This window comes from Mus caroli, unplaced genomic scaffold (genome assembly GCF_978045245.1).
Source record: "Mus caroli unplaced genomic scaffold, Mus_caroli_1 scaffold_15, whole genome shotgun sequence".
Taxonomy (NCBI): domain Eukaryota; kingdom Metazoa; phylum Chordata; class Mammalia; order Rodentia; family Muridae; genus Mus; species Mus caroli.
The window spans coordinates 3,912,554-3,936,347 of record NW_028227270.1 but is presented as its reverse complement, the minus strand read 5'-3'; the positions used below and the strand labels follow the sequence as shown (position 1 = coordinate 3,936,347).

Here is a 23,794-nt window from a genome sequence, read left to right as displayed (position 1 = left end):
GATCACAGTGTCCCCAATGGAGGAGCTAGAGAAAGTACCCAAGGGTCTGCAACCCTATCGGTGGAACAATAATATGAACTAACCAGTACCCCCTGGAGCTCTTGTCTCTAGCTGCATATGTATCAGAAGATGGCCTAGTCGGCCATCATTGGAAAGAGAGGCCCATTGGTCTTGCAAACTTTATAATACTCAGTACAGGGGAACGCCAGGGCCAAAAAATGGGAATGGGTGGTTAGGGAAGTGGGAGGGGGAGGGTATGGGGGACTTTTGGGATAGCATTGGGAATGTAATTGAGGAAAATACGTAATAAAAAATATTAAAAATTTAAAAAACGAAAGCAAGATGACAAAATCCGCAGAAAACCCCAGCATATTAGGGAATCTGTAGTGTGTGTGTGTGTGTGTTTTCACCCATGGGTGTATACATGATAGATCCCTAAATCTCAATAGCTCAACATCTACCTAATTAGATGAGAGTTAGGTTTAATAAGAGATCTTTAAAAAAGATTGGAAATGAAGTTGAGGAAGATACCTACTGCTAATCTCTGCCTTTCACACCTATCAATATGTGACAAGTAGAGCTGTACACATCCAAACACATATATGTGCATGCACATCCGATATTAACAGCTATTTGGTGGTATTTTCTAGCAAACTTGTCTCTCTGCAAATTACCTCAGCTAGAGCACCAAGCCTGTCTCATTTTTGGCTTTTCAAGTCTTCCTTTGAATGGCTGGAGACAAAAGATTGATCCATCTTTCACAATTTCTATCAAAGACATTTCCTCTCTTTCTAATTCCCTTTGCCTGCTTGGCTAACTCCACATTCTGCCTCTGGCACCCATTGGTAAGCCTTTCTCTAAAAATTCAGCATTGGCTAAGAAAACTAAAGAGAGAAGGCATTGAAACAAAACCATATCTATAGATTATGCAAGCACAAAAATTTCAAGAATAGACTTTTGTTTATATTTGGAAAATTTCATGAATGTACACAACTTATTTTGATCATACCCATACCCCATCTCTACTTTCATTTCCTGACACGAAATTTCAGAATTGTTCTTTTACCTCTGCATTTCTTTGGCAGTTGTTTTTTGCAAATTAAAGATATTTGTAGCTTTGTAGCAACTGATTGTTGGATTAATCACACTATGACATTCAGTTACTTAAGAGCGATTCTCATTTTTATTTTTAGCTTACTGCTACCTCTTATAGATTTAAATTAATAGAATTCTGTGTCGATTCACTGAGCTAACTAAAGTGCTGCTAAACTTATCCATCATTGCACAACTTGCACAAATATGGCCTGTCCTAAGTATCTTTTATTTTGGTCATATATGACAAATAATGCCTAAATAATAGTTTTAAAGCAAGTGCCTTAGAAAAGATTTAATGTAAAGTATCAATTTGACAAAAATTATAAATTATCAACAAAACTTATTGATATAAATACATCAGTCACAAGTACTTGTTCACATAAACCAAGATGCATATTCTCCAATAAAAGAGACTTCATTCTGACTGCTAGTTTGGTCCACAGTGGTTACTCTGTGTTATAGTAGTGAACGTACTGTGGCAGACAAATGAGAGAGAAGAAACAAGACAGAGAGTGGCAAAGCAGAAGACAAGAAGAATTAATAGATGGTTGACCAAAAAAAAAAAAAAAAAAAAAAAGAACAACAGAAAACATACTTAAGAACTGGGAGGGGGACTGAAGGAATTACTTAAAGGTTTGAAAACTCGAAGTGACTGCTCTTCCAGAGGACCCAGGTTCAATACCCAGCACCCACACAGTGGCCAAAATATTCTGTAACTCCAGTTCCTCTTCTGGCCTCCACAGGCAGGCAGTGCATGTATGTGATGCACAGACACAATCAGCTGTACACATAGAAATAAACAACAGCAACAACAACAAACTTAACAAATAAAAGTAATTAGGAGTGATAAAATGAAGAGGAATGTCAATGAATTATTTTTAATATAAATGTAAATGGTAAATTAATCCAGCAACTGTATTTCTTTACCTTATCTAAGTCCCCAATAACTGCACAGAGAATCTAAGATTTATTCAAAACTGCACCTCAATAGCTGAACAATTAAATGATCTATCCTTACCTTGTATGCTAATCTGTCTACTTCCCAACCCCACCCCATGATATTTGTATATTATTATTGATCTGGCTCTTCAGACTACCTTTTCTTTCTTTTTCCTTTTCTATTATTGGATATTTTCTTTATTTACATTTCAAATGTTATTCCCTTTCCTGGTTTCCCCCCACCCATGAAAACCCCCTATCCCATCCCCCTTCCCCTGTTTCTATGAGGGTGTTCCTTCACCCACCCACCCACCTACTCCTGCCTTCTCATCCTAGCATTCCCCTACACTGGGGCATCAAGCTGTCACAGGACCAAGGGTCTCTCTTCCCTTTGATGCCCGACAAGGCCATCTTATGCTACATATGTGGTTGAAGTCATGGGTTCCTCCTCCATGTATACTCCTTGGTTGGTGGTTTAATCCCTGGGAGCTCTGAGGGATCTGGTTGGTTGATATTGTTCTTCCTATGGGGTTACAAACCCCATGGCTCCAATTCCTCCATCGTTCTGTTGTATCTACTCATTTTCTCTCGTCTCTCACACTAGCAGACTTGTCCCATCCCATTCTCTCTTCTGACCAGCCACTGGGTGGTCAGCATTGGTTGACAAGGCAAAGAATAAATGGTAAGAACTGTTTACACAAACTTGAGACAGGAGATTCTTGGTATAAGCATTGCAATGCAGAGTCAGGTTTGAGCCAAGTTATGAGAGCAGAGAAATCAGCATTTGAATAACCCAAGGGTAAACTTTACACAGCATACAAAATAGGCCTATTGAGGAGTGAGGAAAAACCTGTGTGGTGAAGCTCATTACGCATGTCTGAATATGCAGGAACCCCACATTCCAAAACAAATCCTTTCTTTCTTTGCTCTATTGAGACAAGGTCTCACTAGGCATTCTGGATTGGCCTGGAACTCACTGTGGAGACCAAGCTGGCTTTGACTCATAGAGATCCACTGTGTTTCTGCCTCCTGAGTACTAAGATTAAAGCTCGAACGTTTGGACTAATAAAACCTTCCTTATGGTCCTTTGTCTACCGGGTTGATATGTAGACAGACTTCCTTGCTTTGTTTGGTATCCTATACTTTTCTGAATTTTGTTGTTAGAAAGAGCACTCATCAATGGCACAGAGGGCTTTTTGTAACTTGCAGTTCTTGATCTATCTTATGAAAACTACCTTGAATCACAATGTAAATGTAATGGCTGGAGATCAGATTATGAGTCTGTGATTTGGTTTTATTTTTGACAGAACAGCATATAGGTAGTCTAAGCATGAGTTGCAAATTTTATTCAGACTCGCTTTTAAGTAAGTTGACAATCATATTTTTAATTCTAAATATTTTTATAGGTCATAAGAAACATTATTTCTAAAGTACATGTTTCCATAGATTTTGTATTTAAAAAAAAAAACCAAAGAATTATGTAATCATAGGCACCGTGGACAATCTGATGACCCAAGATCAACTCCAGGGATCCACGCTGTGTAAATAATCAACCGGCTTCCACTAGTTACCTGCTGTCCCCCACATGCTTGCTCCTGCACACAATTAGATTATTTTTATATTATTGTTATTATTTTTTAAAGGCTCAGTCCAGACACATGGATTGTAAGTTAGAATCAAAGATGTTGAGTCACAAATTTGTTCATAGGCACCCAGTTTGACAGTTAAAATCTCACATTTTATAACCAGATAACTGTTATGTAAATCCTGGCTTATAATATGTTCTAGCCATTAGATATTTATCAATAATTTAGCCTATGCAATCACACTTTCTTATTGGTAAAAAAAAAATGAACAGAGCTTTCTCTTCCAAAATGTTGAGAGAACAAGTATGTAAGACTCAAAATAAAACTATACTCACTTTTTGGCAATATCCATGACCTTAGCTTTTTTTCCACGTGGCTCCAGTCTCCAAGCTGAGGATGTCCTTGCCCCTTCCTTCATAAAGCTCTGTTCCCATTGAATGCTCAGTGTGCAAGAACATCTTCAATCCTTATCTTAATGCCTTTGGTCGTATTTATTTCCTTTCTTAGTCTGATAATCGTGATACACATTTGTTTGTTCCTCCCCTGGAATATGCCCACTTCATCTAATCTTGTTTGGCCTGCTATTTCTATGGATATTCTAACAATTATTAAATGACTAAAAATTTAAATTATAAACCTAACACCTGCAGTGTAGGAAATTACCACTAACTTGAAGCATTAAAACAGCCCTAGCATGAGAAATGCACATTCTTTTAAGTTTGTGTTTAAAAATACATTAGATAAGGACTGGAGGGATGGCTCACTGGTTAAGATTGTGCACTGCTCTTGTAGAGGATCAGTTCAGTTCCCAGGGTCCATGTTGGCTGGCTTTCAGCTGTCTGTAATTCCAGCTCCAGCAGGTTCAGTGTCCTTTTCTGGCCTCTGTGATCACAACATTCACATAATAGGCCACCCTTCGCATATCTATGCACATAATTGCAAAAAATTACATAAACTTTAGTACAATATTGAGTTAACTAAGTAATATAATTTGCAATATCATTCCTAGATTATACTTTTGGTGCATACTTAGCTTGCCAGTATTAGATGACTTTAAGAAAAATTGAAATTCCTTGGTCTTTGAAATTCTACTATTGTGTGCTTTGGCAAAGCAATAATTGCACAATAAAAATGAAAAACTTCCTCTTAATGTTTTTAAAAATATGTAAAGTCACCATGTAAAAATGGTTTTTTTTCTGACTTTTGAAAGTTGTATTTTAAAAATACAAACCAGAGTAAATAGTTTTCATTTTTCATAGGTTCAATTTATTTTTTTCTAAGCTTAGAATAAAGAGTGCTAAAGATATTTCTTTCTGTCCCAAATTAAAACAAATTACAGTAAGGTTTATTAAAAGCTACTGAAGTAGTGTGTTATTTGTTGAAGGGGTTATTAATTCTAATTAAATTTTCCAATGCCTATACATTATATTTGTTTTCTGAAGCATTTACACATACACACACACACACACACACACACACACACAGAGAGAGAGAGAGAGAGAGAGAGACAGACAGACAGACAGACAGACAGACAGACAGAGATACAAAGACAGAGTAACAGAGATACAGAGACACAGAGACAGAGACAGAGAGACACACACAGAGAGAGATTAAGGTTAAGTAAGGGCATTAAACAAGGGCAACCCTTTAGTTGATAGGTCAGGCAGTTTCCATTGCAAACAGTAGACTGAATGCAGTGTTTGTAGAATTCTTGGCAAGTGTAATAGATAGAAGTCCACGACTATCAGCAGGGCGCACAGTCAAGAGTCAGTAGTAAACAAGAATTAGATATCATCAGGTGGACAATTATGGAGCTGATAACAGCAACAGACAGTCTCAGAGCTCTCACAGAAACAGATCCAAGCTAATGCCAGCATAGGCCCAGGTTCCAGACCTTCAGGAGATGGGGTGAGATAGGGATCTATAAATAAGGACACAGGAATGAATAAAAGATGGGATAGCTTCCTTGCTCTGAGGACATCTAAACACAGATTACTTCCCTATTTGCTTTGTCAAAGCTTCTCATTTCTTTCCAATTTATCTATATGAAATGGTTCTATTATTCTAGTACATTTTAAGATGAAATAATTGACACTCAGAAATCTTCAGTAATTGATTTAGAGTACAAAAATAAAGAAAACGTCTTTGTTGTAGGGAGCCTAGATTTAAGACAATTCCCTTCACTAATTTCAACAACCACAGAAACAGAAACAAAGGCAACAGTTATAGGGACTCTAGAACAGTTCCCATGTTGGATAATTCACACACATAAACCTATTGCATTACAAGATAACATAACCCTCAAAATGCAGAGGAAGAAGCAAGACTCAGAGAGATAACACCTGTCTTATCAGGAAGGATCAGTGAAAGCCAAACCAAACCAAATGAAACCAAACCAACAACATTAAATAAAAAACAAAACAAAACAAAACAAAATCCTCCAGAATATGGTGGCCATGATGCTCAGATAAAGGAGCAAGGTCAAGCAGAACATTCTCATGGGCACGGATGTCAGTCTCTACTGCACTAGCACCAAGGGAAAGTGAATGTGACAAGAAGCCACCTCCAAGTGTTTGTTTTTTAGCCTTCCTGGACTCCCTGCCTTGGTCCTCTATTAAACATTACTGAAGATGCCAAAAGCCCCTTGTGTTTACATGTATTGTATCGGTGTTGTTTTTGTTAATGCGGATTGTATCAAGGGAAAATTCTACATTAAGAAAAAGTTTGAAATAACCGTTCATTGATTCATTTAAACAAGGTCATTGTACATTGGTACACAGGTTCTTGTGAAGCAAACTAACATTACATATAGAAAAAAACAGAATGGTGTAGACAAGGACATGCTTTTGTCCTTATGCATCTAAGTGCCCTCTGCCTTAGAAAGAGAATAAAGAATCATCTCTGTGCTTGCATTCAAGCTGTGTATTATCGTGGTTGATATGGAGTTAAAAACCAGGCACGCTGAGGATGGTTGTTGCAAACAAAGCTTTTAGCTGCCTTTTGGGGGACATTGTACATACTTATTGTATCCCGTAACCAACCCAATAAGTGATCATTTCTTGCAGGCTAGTTGTAGCATGGGATATGAAACTTTATCAACATAACATTTTCTTTCTTTCTTTCTTTTTTTTTTTTTTTTGTGGTTTTTCGAGACAGGGTTTCTCTGTGTAGCTCTGGCTGTCCTGGAACTCACTTTGTAGACCAAGCTGGCCTCGAACTCAGAAATCCGCCTGCCTCTGCCTCCCGAGTGCTGGGATTAAAGGCGTGCGCCACCACGCCCGGGCCCCATAACCTTTTCTTATTACATTGCATTAGAACCCACTGAATTATGTAAAATGCTGGAAGTTTCTCTTGCTTGCCATTTCAGAGGGGGAAATATTGGTTTGCTGAGTTATACAGATTTTATGAATATTGATATATCTCAACAAATAATGGCAACACATTCTCAACAATATCACCACTGCTCTCAGTAGAAATCTATTGAGAGTATGAGAGTTTCATAGCTGACAGCTAAATATTTCCTCAAATTCTAACTTTTTGCTTCAAATATCAATATTTCTCTTTGGTAATTGTAGGAAGTTTTAAAAGGCTAGTTGTTTTCTTTGAGGATCTCACATTACTCAGTTTTGGATAAACTATAGCTTCCTGCCTAGGTTTGGGCTGCGATGATCTGTCACACTCTAAGTGACAACAGGGTTCCAGGGAAATGGTGCTCTTAGCACATTGTTTAAACCGCTCACAGTGGCTGTTCATTTAGATAAACATTACACCATGAGTGGGGGGCTTTGTGCAAACTTCTTTCCATACACAGAATGTTTAAAATCAGTAAAGCATGTCTAGTCAAGTGTTGAGATTTAATCATATGAATGACACTTTTTCTTCAAAGATACTCAGAGATAATCTCCCATGTTCATTCACATGAGCATGTGGCAATGACCAGCCTAAAGATAATTGAAGAATAATCTGGGGACAGCAATTCTTTCCTCTGGCTTTCAGCCATATTTGTAACATTTGAAATTCATTTATACAGTTATTTTATTCAATATTATACAAAGTATAATACAAAGTATTATGTAATATTATATAAAATAAAATATGGTCTAAATAGACAATGCTAGATTATTTCCTTCAGAATTACCATTAGACACTATGAACTTACGGTAAGGAAAACATAGCCATTATACCCGCTCTACATATTAAAACCTTGAATTCAGAGTCCTAAACAATTGCACTTAATGTGATGACAGTAAAGTATTATATTGGCCTTTGCACAGGTTTGCCAGCCACCAAAGGGATGGCTAATTAATTCTTTGTCTGGAGCTAAACTGTGGCTGTCAAGGAAAGCAGAAAGGGCACATTAGGCTAAAAGGTCAGTGGTATTTGTTATTGTTGAGACGATTGTAACACAAAACCTTGACTGATCAGTAATGTTATTTTGTTGCTAAACGTGAGCAAACTTTCCAGTGAAGGACTGAAGTCTGCCGCAGCAATACATAGTAACACCTGCTTGAGGACTTGATGGATACTGACAAACTATTGTATACCTCTTGAAAAATAAAAGAGAATCTGAGTTTTGGATCTGATAACAGGCTCCTCTAGAGAACTAGACCGGAACCTCTCTAATGGCATAAGGCAAATAAATATGCACAGTTACAGATGGAGATTAACTGACTTCCAGCAATTTCAAACAATATGGAATAGAATAACAACTGTGTTGCAGCAACAGTTAGTATAACTGGATCTATGCCAGTCGATATACCATGGGATATCATTTGCATCCAACTCCCTTTAGTTTCAGGTTGGCTGTTACCAATAGCAAATAGTAATTTAGCTGAAGAAAGAGCAGAGGACAGCATGACTTCAGTCTCAGATGGATGGCTATTGAGCGTTTGAGTGTGGGCAGAATAGAGAATGAAGCTTAAGATGGTACACCAGAAGTAGTTCTGCAAAGCTAAGAGACAGAGGCTAAGTTATGAGTGAGCTCCCAGACCACACCTGTAACTTTAAACTGGCTTACAGATAGTTGGGTTACTTTCAGCAGAAGGACAAAATTAGTCAGCAGGCAGCGGAAATCATGCACACGATGACCTGTTGGTGAGTGATGTGCCAAAACGTGTGAGCATCATTTCCTTAGCTGGTAGGCATGTATCTGTTTGATATGTTGCAATTGCCTAATGGTTGAACAGACTCTAGTTCTGATTTGTAGCCTCCTTGCCTGACTACTGAGTCTTGATAATAGGTGTTCTGTGTCATTATTTTTGTACAGTGGTTCACAGTTTTATCATCAGTTGATAGATTAGTTGATAGATTATACGCTTTTACAGCTCCAAATTGATTTCACCATCAAACTTAAACCAGTTTCTGGAGTTTTCTCCAATGCCATTGCAGAGTAGATTAATTTTCCACATGAAATTATTATCTGTGTTAGAGACATAAATGGGGTTACAGGCTAATTTTTCTCTTCTACACAGAATCCCGCTATAGGAATTTTCATAGGATGTATTTCTAGAGATATACCATCACAACTTTCCAGACTCTAAGTAGTGGAGCAGCAATGTGCATGTGGGTGTGGCTGCTAACCTCAATGCTAGATGGCTTCTGGCTTCTGTAGGTCAGTCACACTTTTCTGCAAAAGTTGTGGTTTGCTTTTCTGTGGGCAAACGGTTGCATGCCTCTGAATTACGGATGCATGTCAGCCTGGGATAGCACATGTCTACATTATGGATGTCCACCCTGCTGATGCTGACCTTTGGTCTGTGTATGAGGCTATCATCCTTCAACTCTCTGTAGACTGGGACTCAGTGCACCCTAGGATGCATGGTGTGCTGGTATCTTCTGTTTCCCTTTCAAGTTCACTGGGTTGTCTTCTCTACAATGACCTCTCCTCAGGTGTGTCCTCATTTCTTAGTAGCCCCAAGGAAACACACAGGAGATGAGAAGGAAAGGGAATAGCAAGATTAAGGTATTTACTTTTCTATTTCTCTCGGAGATTGATTCTTTGGGCTAAGTTGGTGATCATAACCCATTTCAAAACAAGTCTTCTGTGTTCCTCTATTACTGATCCTTTCCTTCCAAGTTTGTGCTAATGAAAAGTGACATCAGTCAGGACATCACATTTTTTGGCAGCATTTTACACACACACACACACACACACACACACACACACACACACACATTTTTAAGTATGAATATATATAAGTATATATATATACATACATATATTTCTGATTTCAGAAGTCTATCTTCAGAACTTGGTAAATAGTCATCAGAAATATTACTTTTTGAAATGTGATAGACAGAATTATTTTTCCTTTGTGATCTGATTAGTATACATGCCACACTATAGACATGTATGTATATGCACATACATGGAGACATATTCTTGCTTAGGGCATGTGTAACACTCTAGAATAGAAGTCTAGGTAATAAGTCATGCATATATATATATATATATATATATATATATATATATATATATATATATGTGCCCATTTTATGCTTGTCATAGTGGTAAAATATTTTAGAAATCAGAGATGAGACTATTATTGATTCTAAATATGGAGACATGAATTATAGGGATACTGAAAAGTTTCCTGATTAGATTTAAAATGATCAAGTGCTTTCTATTGGAAAGATGGAAGAGTGTGTGATATTGATTTGGATTATCTCCACTATAAGGATGCACTTAAAAGAATGAACAAAGGAAACATAATTGCTAAAGGAATTGACGGTTGTGACTATATTCTATTAGAGGAACTGTAGCCACAGCTTGTGAACCTTTCCTGGCCGTGACTACTTTTTCCACTTTCTTTTTAGCTGATGTGAGGGCTTCTTTCAAGGACTCTATCTAGCATCTCATCTTCTACTTCATATTGTCCTCTGGGCTTGCTGACATCCACTCCACTCATTCATTGCTACCGGGTATGGTTCTAAATTTATGTTTCTACCTAATTCCTTTGCCCAAATGTATGCTCTGAGGATAATAGAAGTAATACCACATAGTTTTAGAGATCAACACATTTTTCTAGCATTGCTAGACAGATGGTGATTCTAGATGAAGCAGGCACATTGGAAATTGCCACCACTTCAGATGGTGGGGAGTCCTTTCATGCAGGAAATGACTCTAAACTCTAAGGAAACACTGTCTCCTGCCTCTGACCCAAGCTCCTAGCATGTCTTATCTCAATCTTGCCAGTTTTCTTCTTTCTTGGGATAGTCACAGGACATATACAGAAATTGAGTTTTCTTGTTTTCCCTTTGAGACAGATACAGAACGTGAGCCTGCTGGGAGTGTTAGAAACGGTATACTTTATTAAATGAATTCATGAAAAAACTAACTTGCTGACTTTGGATGAGTGAGGTAAAATAATTGGAGGGTAAAGGATGAACATAGGAATAATAATTAATTGAATTTGAAATTCTTCTCCTGTGTGAAATGACAATGGGATTCCAAACGTATCTCTTTATATGCAAAAAATATCCACAATGGTAATTAACATTTATGGTTGTCCTGGGAACTAAATAAGCTAATTTATGAACAGGCTTATTATGTTTACTCCCACATACAATTTCATTCTCTTATTTATTTATTTATTTATTTATATTACATATTTTCCTCAATTACATTTCCAATGCTATCCAAAAAGTCCCCCATATCCTCCCCCCCCCCACTCCCCTACCCACCCATTCCCACTTTTTGGCCCTGGTGTTCCCCTGTACTGGGGCATATAAAGTTTGCGTCTCCAATGGGCCTCTCTTTCCAGTGATGGCCTACTAGGCCATCTTTTGATACATATGCAGCTAGAGTCAAGAGCTCCAGGGTACAGATTAGTTCATAATGTTGTTGCACCTACAGGGTTGCAGATCTCTTTAGCTCCTTGGATACTTTCTCTAGCTCCTCCATTGGGGGCCCTGTGATCCATCCAATAGCATCCTATTGATGCTAGATAAGGCTTACCTCTGCTACATGTGTAACAGGAACCATGGACCGGCCCATGTATAGTCTTTGCTTGGTGGTTTAGTCCCTGGGAGCTCTGAGGGGTCTGGTTAATTGATACTGTTGTTCTTCCTATGGGGTTGCAATACCCTTCAGCTCCTTCACCCTTTCTCCTAACTCTTCCATTGGGTTCCCTGAGCTCAGTCCAATGGGCACTGTGAATATCTATCTGCATGTCTTAGTCAGGTGCTGGCAGAGCCTATCAGAGGACAGCCATACTTGGCTCCTGTCTGCGAATACCTGTTGGCATCAGTGTTGGGGTTTGGTGTCTGTGGATGGAATGGATCGCAAAATGGGGCAGTCAGGCAGTCTCTGGATGGCTTTTCCTTCAGCCTCTACTCCAATTTTGTCCCTGCGTTTCCTTTAGACAGGGGCAATTCTGGGTTAAACATTTTTAGATGGGTGGGTGGCCCCAGTCGTCCACTGGGGATCATGTCTATCTACTGGAGGTGGTCTCTTTGGGTTCTATCTCTCAACTCTTGGTTATTTCTGCTAGTGTCTTCCCCATTGGATCTTGGGAGCCTCTTGCATCCCTGGCATCTGGGACTTTCTCATGATTCCTCAAGTTCCCCACCCTGCACAGCCACTTATTTCTATTCATTCTCCTGGCCCTCTGGACTTCTCTCCTGTGTCTTTATTTCTTAGTCTGTGATGTTTATCCTTTTAAAAATCACTTTACTGACATTTATTTCTCTTTAAGAATAAACATATATTGTTGGTAATTTTGAGATATACTGCCCGTCACTGACCAGTTCCCTTATTACTTAGGTTATCAGTAAAATGTTATATTTGTTGCTAAAGTAGTCTTAACTTTAAGTTTTTTCAAATATAGAAGTACAGTTCAAATACCACAAAATTTGGTGGCACTTGGTATCTTCCCAGAGCTCAGCAGTACTTCAGTATAATCTAGCATGTGCTCATTGTCCTCCCACCAAACCCACTAACACTCACTGAGTTCTGTTTTTACCCTTCCATGGGAATCGCTCATCTCCATTCAGTTTCTGTGGATTTGTCTGTTCTGAGCATTTTATAGTAATTCAATTCAGCCTTCATCAGATGCCTTCTTTTGCTTAGTACATGTTCTATTATTTAATTTGTAAAAATCTTCATTTATTTGAATAATAGATGTGGGTCAGGAGTGTTTTGGAGTTTGAATGTTTTTAGATTTTTGAGTATTTGTCTATACATATTATGATGCAACAGGAGATAGGATTCCACCATTCCTTTGTACAGACACTGAAAATAATTTTTTTGCATATATATATATATATATATATATATGTGTGTGTGTGTGTGTGTGTATTAGTTTGTTGTGGGATATTCTACTTTACCACTTTTTGGCATTCTGTCAATGCTCAAAACATTCTTTTTTTGATCCATAGCATTTTGAATTTTTTTTCAAACTTCTAAAATAAAGATCTCTAATTCTTGCTTTCTTTCTTTTTTTTTTTTTCACAGTAAAATGTCCACGTTTAATGTGAAAGGTTAAGCATTGGGTTATTTACACGTGCATTAGAAAAGATGGCGGAGGGGCTCCGAGAAGACAGTTCATATCAATCAACACCATTAAATAGAAGCTTCTGTTTCCAAACAGGATCTCGGTGGACCAGCACCAGCTTCAGATGAGGTCAGCCAGGTTCATGGGCATCTCGTCTATCAGGGTGCAGTAGTACTGCTCGATGTCCTTGAGAATCCGGATGTCATCATTCTTCACAAAATCGATGGCCACACCTTTTCGTCCATACCGACCCAATCCTCCAGTTCTGTGAATGTACAGTTCTCTGTTGTTGGGCAGGTCATGGTTAATGATGAGGGACACCTGAGGGACATTCAGGCCCCGAGGCCAGACGTCTGTGGAGATGAGCACCCGGCTGGCACCTGACCGGAACTCCTTCATGATAGACTCTCGTTCTTTCTGGGGCATGTCTCCATGCATGGATGACACAGTGAAATTGGCTTCTCTCATTTTCTCTGTCAGCCAGTCAACCTTCCTCTTGGTGTTGCAGAAGATGACGGCCTGGGTGACGGTCAGCGAGTCGTAGAGATCACATAGAGTATCAAACTTCCATTCCTCTCTTCCCACGGCCACAAAGAACTGTTTGATGCCTCCCAGAGTCAACTCATCACGCTTCACCAGGGTGCGGATGGGGTCGGTCATGAACTTGTTGGTCATCTTCAGGATCTCATGAGGCAGTGTGGCACTGATGAGAACGACCTGTGTGGCTGGTGGCAAATACCTGTACACATCATAGATCTGCTCCTTGAAACCTTTCTTCAACATTTCATCAGCCTCATCCAAAACCAGCATCTTGATAGCCCGTGTTCGTAAACTTCTCCAGCAGATCAGATCAAAGACGCGTCCCGGCGTGCCTGCCACCACATGCTGCCCGTAATCCAGCTTCCGGATGTCCTCCCTGACACTGGTGCCCCCAATGCAGGCATGGCACTGCACGTTCATGTAATCCCCCAGAGCGAGCAGACCCTTCTGAATCTGCACCGCTAACTCTCTGGTTGGAGCCAGAATCAAAGCTTGGGTTTCTCGAACCTGGATATCCAAGCACTGCAGCACTGAGATACTGAAGGTGGCCGTCTTGCCTGTGCCAGACTGAGACTGTGCAATGACATCTCTCCCTTTAATGATCTGCTTGATAGCACGCTGCTGGATCGCTGAAGGTTTTTCAAAACCGTAGGCGTAGATGCCGCGCAGCAGGTCCTCTAGCAGGCCCATGGTGTCGAACGTGGGGGTCACATCCACCTCCTAGCTCGTCTCGAACTCCACTTTGGTCATGTCCTCCTCTTTGAGCAGCCTCTTCCACACCCAGCCAGACATCGCCATCTTGGCCGTGGCTGCCATGATCCCGATTCCGCTGAAAGACCTGAAAAAAAAATTTTTTTTTTGATGTACAAAGAGGGGCTGTATTAGAAGGGTAGTTATGGGGGAGGGAGGATGGAGGAAAAAAGTGTGGAGGGGGTCAGTCTTCCTTTAGGCTCCCGAACACAGCAGCTGGTACACTCTGCTGTTCCAGTCGGACTTCATTGGGCTCCAGGTCCATCTCGTCCTCGTCCTCATCCTCGCCCAGCTGGATCTCCTCAGGGTTGGCCTGCTGAGCCAGCTCTGCAAATTCCTCCCTGGATGCATCACTCCTCACAAAGAAGATCTTGCTCTGGGCCTTGGGGGGCTGGTCCCGCTCTGCCTCAGCTGCCAGCTGTTCTGCTCTCTGTTCCAGCAACTTCATGTCATCCATGCCGCTCTGCCCAGGAGCCAGGTCAGACATGTTGCCTGTGGCACTGCCAGACACCTTGAGCATCTGTGAATCCATGAAGTTGACCTGAGTATTGTATGTGGCCTGCACACTCCGCCGTATCCTCAGCATCTCCCTGATGGTATCCTCATTGCCGTGCCGGACCTCAAAGTCCTTCCATGTTTGCCAGAATGCCCCAGTTGTCCGGGGATCACAGATCTGGGAGCAGAAGCTGTAGATGGCCCGGGCGCGGTCGATTTCACCGAGCTTGCACTCCAAGTCTGCAAACCGCAGGCACATCTCACGGGCATGCTCATCAGACAGCACCTCAATGGCCTTCTGGTAGATGGCACGAGTGTGGGTGACGCCATAGATCTCAGCAGCCCGCTTGATGTAGATGTTAAACATGTCGTACTGCTGTGCTGGCTCCACTGCCCTGGTCGCACGGTCATACACAGCCATGGCATGGCGGGCAAGGCCCCATTCCTCCTCCAGCTGTGCGTAGAGCAGGTATAAAGTCTTGGCATATTTTGGTGGGCAGCCATCGAGTGCCTGCTCAAAGAGATCCCGTGCACGCTCCAGCTTTCGGCCCCCATAGCGCGAGATGAATTTGGTCAGGTAGGTGCTCCAGATGTCTGAAACATTGGGCCACTTGAACAGTGAGATGCCACGCTCATATGCCTTGAAGCTCTCCTCAAAGTACTTGTGCTCCTCCAGGAACATGGCATAGTTAATAACGATCTGTGGTGTGGCTATGCGCAGGTCCAGGATTCGGTCATACACTGCCTTGGTTGACTGGAAAGTGCCCAGGCTTTCCTCCAAGTCAGCAAGCATGGACCACACCTTCAGTGACTTATATACACGGTGCTGCACAGGTTCTGAACCATCAAAGTACTCAGCTCGGCGGGCAGGCAAAGCCGTGGCTTTCCGAAGCAGCAAAGCCGTGGCTTTCCGAAGCAGCTTTAAGGCCTCGTCGTAATTCTCGTGCCTGAGCTCCAGCTCCCCACACTGGCACCACACACTTGCCAGGTCATCCACCTGCTTGAAGTTCACCTTGGTGGCCTTCTCTAGGATGACACGAGCATCATCCAGCTGTCCATTGTCTTCGTAAAACTTGGCGAATGCAACCCACAGTGTGTGGGGCTTGCCTGTGGCTTTGAAGGGGTCTACTGTTTGCACAGCCTCTGTGTATGTGTTGATAATCTCCCGAGGGCGGCCCTGATGGAGGGCTACACGCTTGTGCCACTCGTGGACGTGGTGTGGGTTCTGGCGCAGAAGGACGCTATTGAGAAGCAGGGGCCGTCTGCTGATGAGCTGTTCGAAGCGGGCCAGGCGCAGCTCTAGGTCCACATCGTCCTCCTCCTCACGCCCCAGTTCAGAGGCAGTCTCCATCTTCGCTGCAATCATGCTCTCCTCAAACTGGGCGTAGCTGTCGAACACCTGGGTGAAGTCCCGCACGGTCATCACCGTGCGAATGGCCTCCTCATACACATCCCGAGCCTTTTCGAAGTGGCCACTGCGGATATAGTAGTCTGCCAGAGAGCACCACAGCTTGCCCAGCTGGTCAGTGAAACGGGTGAGCCCACCACGGATTATGGCATCCACATTGAGAGACTGTACCTTGTCTGGATTCTGGGAGATAAGGTCACACAGCTCGTGCCACAGCTGGTAGTTGGATTTACCAGCCTTGGATACAAAGCGCTCATCATTCACCACGGTGGCCAGGCGCTGTGCAGCCTCGTCTAGCCGGTCACTGGATTTGAGATACTCGATGTATTCCTCAGCGCTCTCAGGACTCAGCTTGAGGAAGCGACGGTAGCCTCGCACAGCAGTCTCAGGCAGTGGGTAGGAGCGCAGGAAACGCAGATACAGGGGCCAGATGCGAGAGTGTTGTGTGATGGGCAGTGCCCTGAGGGCACGGTCAAAGGTGCGGCGGGTTTGTGTTACCCTTCCCTGGTCCATGAGAAACTGGCAGTAGTCTAACCACAGGCGTGGCATCTTGTGCATGAACACAAAGGCCCTCTCATGGCAGTTGTTGACATCTTCATAGGCAGGGTCAGTCACACAGCGATGTTTCACCTGTGCCCGGCGTGCCTTCAGATAGCGGTACCAGAGTTTGTAGCTGCAGGGAAGCAGTTTGAGTGCCCGCTCATACAACTGGTTGAGTCGGGGCTTGGGGGCCCCCTGTTTGAACTCGATGTAGCGGAGCCAGCATTTGACGGAGAACTGGTTCCTCATGATTTCTTCCTCATAGGGAAGGTCCTCTTCCTCAAAAACAAGGTCTGGCCGCTTGGGACGCGGAACTCGCGCCATCACCACCACCTTCCTGGCTCTCTGGTACCTGATTCTTCCCCTCTGTATTAGTCAGGGGTCTCTAGAGTCACAGAACTTATGGATAGTCTCTATATAGTAAAAGAATTTCTTGATGACTTACAGTCTGCAGCCCAATTCCCAACAATGGTTCAGTCGCAGCTGTGAATAGAAGTCCAAGGATCTAGTAGTTACTCAGTCTCACACAGCAAGCAGGCAAAGGAACAGAGCAAGATTCCCTTCTTCCAACGTCCTTATATTGTCTCCAGCAGAAGGTGTAGCCCAGATTAAAGGTGTGTTCCATCACACCTTTAATCCCAGATAAAAGGTGTAGCCCAGATTAAAGGTGTGTTCCACCACACCTTTAATCCTGGATTACCTTGAACTCCTGACCCGTCCAGCAGGTCCAGTTATTCGAGGGTCTCGAGGGGACCTCCTCCTAAGAACCAAATGGGTGGTAGAGAGAGACAAGGGCTTTGTACGAATAACGACACGGAAACCGTTCTGGAATGTATCAAAGCCCCAAATCTATTGAAAAAGGTCCAAGGCTTAAATGCACAAGCAAAAGGGGAAGTACAGATACTTATCAGTGGGAGGGGTAGGGCAATACAAGCAAAAGGAGAAGTACTTATGGGAGGGGGGGCAATTAATTCTTGCTTTCATTTGAACACTTTACTTGTTTGTTCAGACTCTTTTGTTCTTAACTTTGTTGAATATAAATTCTATCTCTTGTAAACAACATATAGCTTTTTAGAAAAAAAATTCTACCTGTCTGTGCTTTAGTTGGATGATCTAATTTATTTACATTTAAGTAATTAGAATTAAGTAGAATTTTTTTTGTAATTTTCCTATTGCCCACATGCCTTAGCCATTTCTACTCTAGTATATTCCTTTGTTATTACACTTTTCATTTCATTTATTTCAAATATTTTCCTTCATTGTTATTGGAACTAGAAAAAACAGATGTAGGAGGTTGTATTTGTATATTTGTGAGTCTCTTGTTCACTCTATGTATGTAACAAAACAAAAAAGAGGCCATCTATTAGAGAGAGAGAGAGAGAGAGAGAGAGAGAGAGAGAGAGATATGGAGAGAGAGAGATGGAGAGAGAGAGAGAGAGAGAGAGAGAGATGGAGAGAGACATGGAACAGACATAGGAATGGTTTGAGGGAGGAAAGGGAAGAAGATATATGATGTAATAATATTTCACTTAAAATATATTAAATAGCAAAAGAAACGTGATACCTAAAGGGGAAGTTTCTAACTTTAGCTTGTGTACACATTGGCACACTAATTCACTGCTTACTTAGGCAATTGTGTAATGCTGTCCCAATCTTCCAGATATATTAGAGAATTTCATAGTTCCATAAAGACACCATACTGCTCAGTGTTACGTTTTGAACATTTCATTGAAAACGTTCAAATTTTGATAATTTCATATATGTGTAGAGTACATTCTGATTATTCTCACCCTCTCTCCATGAACACCTGAAACACTCTTTGCCCATGTCTGTCCTTTTCCCCTCAGTTTGTCATTTCTTGTTCTTTTGTTTTGTTTTGATTTGATTTGTGACTTATGGAGATAACAGGGGTCATCTATATGATCGTGGGTTTGGAACTATTTGCTGGATCCTGGTGGACTCAACAGTGGACACATAGCTGAAGATAATATCTTCCCTAACAGTCTTCCACCCATAATCCAACAGTAGTTATTAATTTAGCAGGGAGAGATAGGGCTTCTTCTCCATGACACACTATTGCCTTTTGATGGGCCCAGTTTTACATAGGCCTGTTGCAGGTAGTCACAGTTGCTGAATGATCATGACTGTACTTTGTGTTATGTCTAGAAGATAACAATTCACAGTCTCCCTTATTTTCCATATTTTCCATTCTTTTTTTTTTCTTTTTTTTTGTGGTAAAGAAATATTTATTGCATTACAGTTTATATAGTCCATCGTTCTGGGAAACCAAGACAGTACCCAAAGGCAAGAACCTGGAGTCAGGAACTGAAGCAGAGGCCATGAAGGAATGATGCCTACTGGCTTGTTCTCCATGACTTGCTCAGTCTGCTTTCTTGTTCAGTCCAATACATTATAACAGGGGTGGCACCACTCACAGTGGGAAGGGCCCTTCTGCATCAATTATGAATCAAATAAATATACCACAGGCTTACCTACAGGCAAGTCTGATAGTAGTGTTTTCTCAGTTGACTTTTCCCTTCCCAGAGGACTCCAGATTGTGTCAAATTGGCAGAAAAAAAAAATCCCAATCAGCATGCTGCCTCAACATATAAGGCAGAGAACAGAGACACTCAGTTTAAGACAGGCCTCCATACGAATGTATGCAACCATGTATGTGAGCCCACACGTGAACATATATACACATACACACACTATGCATTTTTAAAAAGCAATCCAGGCCCACCGAAGATCAGGTTCAGCTGTATATTTTGGTGTTGCTCAATTAAGAAAATGACAATGGTTCCAATTGGCCATAGGTAAATTATGAATGTTTAACCAAAACTTAACAGTTCCTTGGGGGCATTTCCCCTCCTGAACTGCCCGGAACTCAAGGAAGGATATCCACAGAAGAGACTGCAAACATCAGTGCCATCTGCCCTGTCTTGCATTTATTCTCTGCTACATATTTTACATTTTTTTCTGCTTCCTCTTCCTTCATGATCCCTGAGCAAGCTAGAGCAGGTGATATTGATGTCCTATTTAGAGTTTAGCACTCAACAGTGATTCTTAACACTTGATCCTCCAACAAATTTCCTTTGTAAGACTGTTGTGTGCCCTAGTTGTTAATCATTGTTCAGTTAACAGAACCATTTGGTATTTATACCTGGCGATTTTCAGCAATTGTTCCTGAAGAAAAAGCTGTTGGCACTATGCAAACTAGAGGGTTGTTGACAGTCATGTAAACTCAGCTGTACGCTTTCACGTCAATGAGAAACACAGGTGAAAGGCATGAAAGGCATATAGGGATTACCAGGCAGATCAAGTCGTAACCCTTCTCTGAGAACCGGGCTGTGAGGAGTTCCAAACCTGTACACTCCTGTTGACTGGTGGCCAAGCTGTTAGTTTTCATTATGATTGGGATTTGCTAGAATTGGAGGCTGTTGCCAAACTGATAAATGTGGGAGAAATAATGAAGCAATTCTCAGTGTTGGGTTTTTCCAAATTAACTCTTTTTAGATCACCCCAGTTTTGATTAATTTTCATAGTAAAAAATTGGATTGATTTTCTTTTGTTAGTATTTCTGTTGCTTTTTGTTGGAAGAGATTATTTATTCGAGCTACCTTTTTTATTGGTAGGACCTTTTCAATCTTAACTTTAAAGTCTTTGTACTTCTGTATTGTTTTGTAAGAAATCTCAGGTTTCTCAACAATGTATCTGAAAAAATTGTTAATTATTAATTTTTTTAGTAATTTCCTGAACCAGATTTTCTGTCTCATTAGTCACTTATTCCCCCACTGAGACCATAGGTACCCATGATGCTCTTAGTGACTGAGGTAGCTCAAGCCAGGGGAAGGTGAACGGAGCTTACGCAAAGCTCAGTGTGCACGTCCAAGTGTCGATAGCTGTGGGGTTTAGAAGTACATTGGCCTCAATCAGCTTGGGTTTCTGTACAACTTGATTTTTTGCATATAAAGCATCTTGATATGTCACTTAGAAAATGATTCACGATGGCATTCCATCTACCTAAGACAGTAATTAAATATCTAAGGAACCCATAGCTTCCAGGGGATATTTTATTTATTATCAATAGGTCACCAGATAACCTTCATATTTGTTCCAAGCATGAATTTATAGATTTATGTGTCCATGCCACACAGGGTACTTCTCTTTCATCAAAATATGGGAATATTTTACAAAGAACATATGCTTTGATCAATGCAAAATAGTTATAATGTATTAAACGGATTACTGTGACTTCAGAAAAGAGTAACAAATGATTAAAGCAGTGGTATTTTGGAGAGAAGGCTTGCTTCAAATGAAAACTTGGCTTCACCCACTGTTCCAATCTATGTACTAAGTACAGAATCAATCACCATCTGCCTTTCCCTCATTCAGTTGGTTTGCATCAACATATAGCTGTGTGAGTTCAGAGAAGGTTTAGGCTGAAGTATTTAAACTATCTATTCTTCTGAAGGTGACAGAAGGTTAATACTAAACACTTTTTATAAAAGAAATAATTAAGAGGATAAGTAGATTTGTTCATTCTTCTATAGAACTGCAGTATGTTTTGGAAAATTAATTTGCTTATATTACTGTGGAATTTTCTTTTAAAAAACAAGCAATTTTTTTGGAAACTATAAAATAGAAAGCATAAAAAAATGACTCCTCATGCTGACATCTACAGAAGACAGTATCAAAATACTTGAAATAACACTCAAAAACACTGAGGAAAATTTGAATTTTACTTCTTCTCTCCCTCTCCCTGACTTTTTTTTTTTTTTTTTTTTTTTTTTGGTTTTTGAGACAGGGTTTCTCTGTATAGCTCTGGCTGTCCTGGAGCTCACTCTGTAGACCAGGCTGGCCTAGAACTCAGAAATCCACCTGCCTCTGCCTCTCTCCCTGACTTTTAAGTTTGGTTTTGTATAGCTATTTGACTTGTTACTGTTTTGTGTTTGGTTTGTTAAGGTTTATTTTATTTTTTTTTTCTATTGATCTTTTTTTTTCCAGTGAGCTCTCAACTTTTATTGATCCCTCAGTCCCCAGGGGTTCCCTCTTTCTCTGCCTCAGTGCCTCAGAATTCTGGTGTCATTAGTCTTGGACACTACTTTGCCATCCATGATCTTACGGGTAGTTGTTTTCTGCACAGTTTGCATGGAGTGAGTTGCTAGAGTCCAGGGCATCGTTGAGACTGAAATCTCCATCCTCCAGCAAGTGACAGTAGGTGGCAATCTCTGCCTCAAGCTTCACCTTGATGTTCAACAGGGCTTCATATTTCTGGGTCTGGCGCTGCCCCTCTGCCCGAGTTTGTGCCAGCTCTGATTCCAGATGCAAAGGACCCCATTGAGCTGCTCTATCTGTGCCTTGTATAGGGCTTCCACATCCCCGAGGCTGTTCTCCAAGTTGATGTTCTGGTTTTTCATGGAGTCCAGGTCAATTTCCAAGTTCTGGAGGGTTCATCTCAGCTCCGTGAGCATGGTCTCAGCGTCTCTGGTTTTAGCAGACTTGGTGGTGACAACTTTAGTACTCTCTCAATCTGTTGAGACCAGTACTTGCCAGCGGCTCATACTGGGCACGAATGTCCACCATGATCTTGCTGAGGTCCTGAGATTTGGGGGCATCCACTTCCACAGTCAACCCAGAACTGGCAATCTGGGCTTCCAGACCTTGGACTTCCTACTCATGATTCTTCTTCATGAACAGAAGTTCCTATTTGAGCGCCTCAATTTCTATCTCCAGATGCAGTCTTGTGATATTGGTGTCACCTACCACCTTGAGGACTCCATGGATGTTGCTCTCCACAGACTGGCACATGGCCAGTTCTTTCTTATACTTGACTCTAAAGTCATCAGCGGCAAGGCGGGCTTTGTCAATCTGCAGGACGATGCGAGCATTGTCCACAGAATTCACAAAGATCTGGGCCCTCAGGTCTTCAATGGTCTTGAAGTAGTGGCCCCAGTCTCTGACGACTTGGGGCCCCTTCTTCTCCAGATGTTCCCGGATTTTGCTCTCCAGTCTCCTGTTCTCAGTCTCCAGGGTCTGCATCTTGTCTACGTAGCTGGCCAGGCAGTCGTTCAGGTCTTGCATGGTCTCCTTCTAGGTCTGGGTTCCACCTATTTCTGCCAGGCCTGCGGACCCCACAGAGCCACCCTGATGGAGTAGGACACGAATATCCGGAACCCGGAGCCCCCAGCACCTGCATAGACGCTGGCTACCCCGCTGGCAGGCCGGCTGGGAGTCGGCACAGAGCCCAGGGACTGGTAGTTGGTGCCAGGGACCAGTAGTTGGTGGAGAAGGTGGTGGAGCAGGTGGTGAAACTCATTTTATCTGGAGAGGATAGTGAAGCGAGAGAACAGGACAGGAGTTCCACCGCCTTTTCTATTGATTTTTATCCATCCTTCTATGAACAATTTTGCTTCCCTGGAAAATGAAATATTAGATGCTAAGGACTGAAGTGTCTTTATTTCTTGGCTGAAAAGAATTAATAGGAATCTTTGTTGTTCTTGAACTAGTAAGTTAATTTTTTGAAAAGAACTAGAGAGAATCTTTATTATACAAAATTTGGTATATACATATTTATAAAATAAATGATGTGTATGCTTTCATTTCAGAGTACATTTTGAGTCAGCATGTGTAGCTAAACTTACAATAATTACTTGTGATTTCATTGGCGGAACAATTACATTACTACGGAAACACTGTGTGCTCTGTTTATCAAGTAGAATTCTGTGGACTATGTGTCAACTTTAGGATCAGTATGAGGAAACGAGAATTTGAATAGTAAACACTGGCAGTTTTTCTTTTCAAGTGTGGAATTAACCACAAAAATCTCAACAACAAAACAAAGTTACTGTATTAGTCAGGGTTCTCTAGAGTTACAGAACTTATTATGGATAGTCTCTATATAGTAAAGGAATTTATTGATGACTTACAGTCTGCAGTCCAACTCC

At 41.4% G+C, this 23,794-nt stretch overlaps 3 pseudogenes; all 3 read right to left on the bottom strand.

Annotated features, from left to right (window-relative positions):
- Window positions 1-13,234: 13,234 nt before the first annotated feature.
- On the bottom strand, window positions 13,235-14,470 carry LOC147000847 (eukaryotic initiation factor 4A-III pseudogene; annotated as a pseudogene).
- Window positions 14,471-14,583: 113 nt separating this feature from the next.
- LOC147000846 (pre-mRNA-splicing factor SYF1 pseudogene) lies at window positions 14,584-17,174 on the bottom strand (annotated as a pseudogene).
- Window positions 17,175-21,910: 4,736 nt separating this feature from the next.
- LOC110308708 (keratin, type I cytoskeletal 18 pseudogene) lies at window positions 21,911-23,166 on the bottom strand (annotated as a pseudogene).
- Window positions 23,167-23,794: the final 628 nt, after the last annotated feature.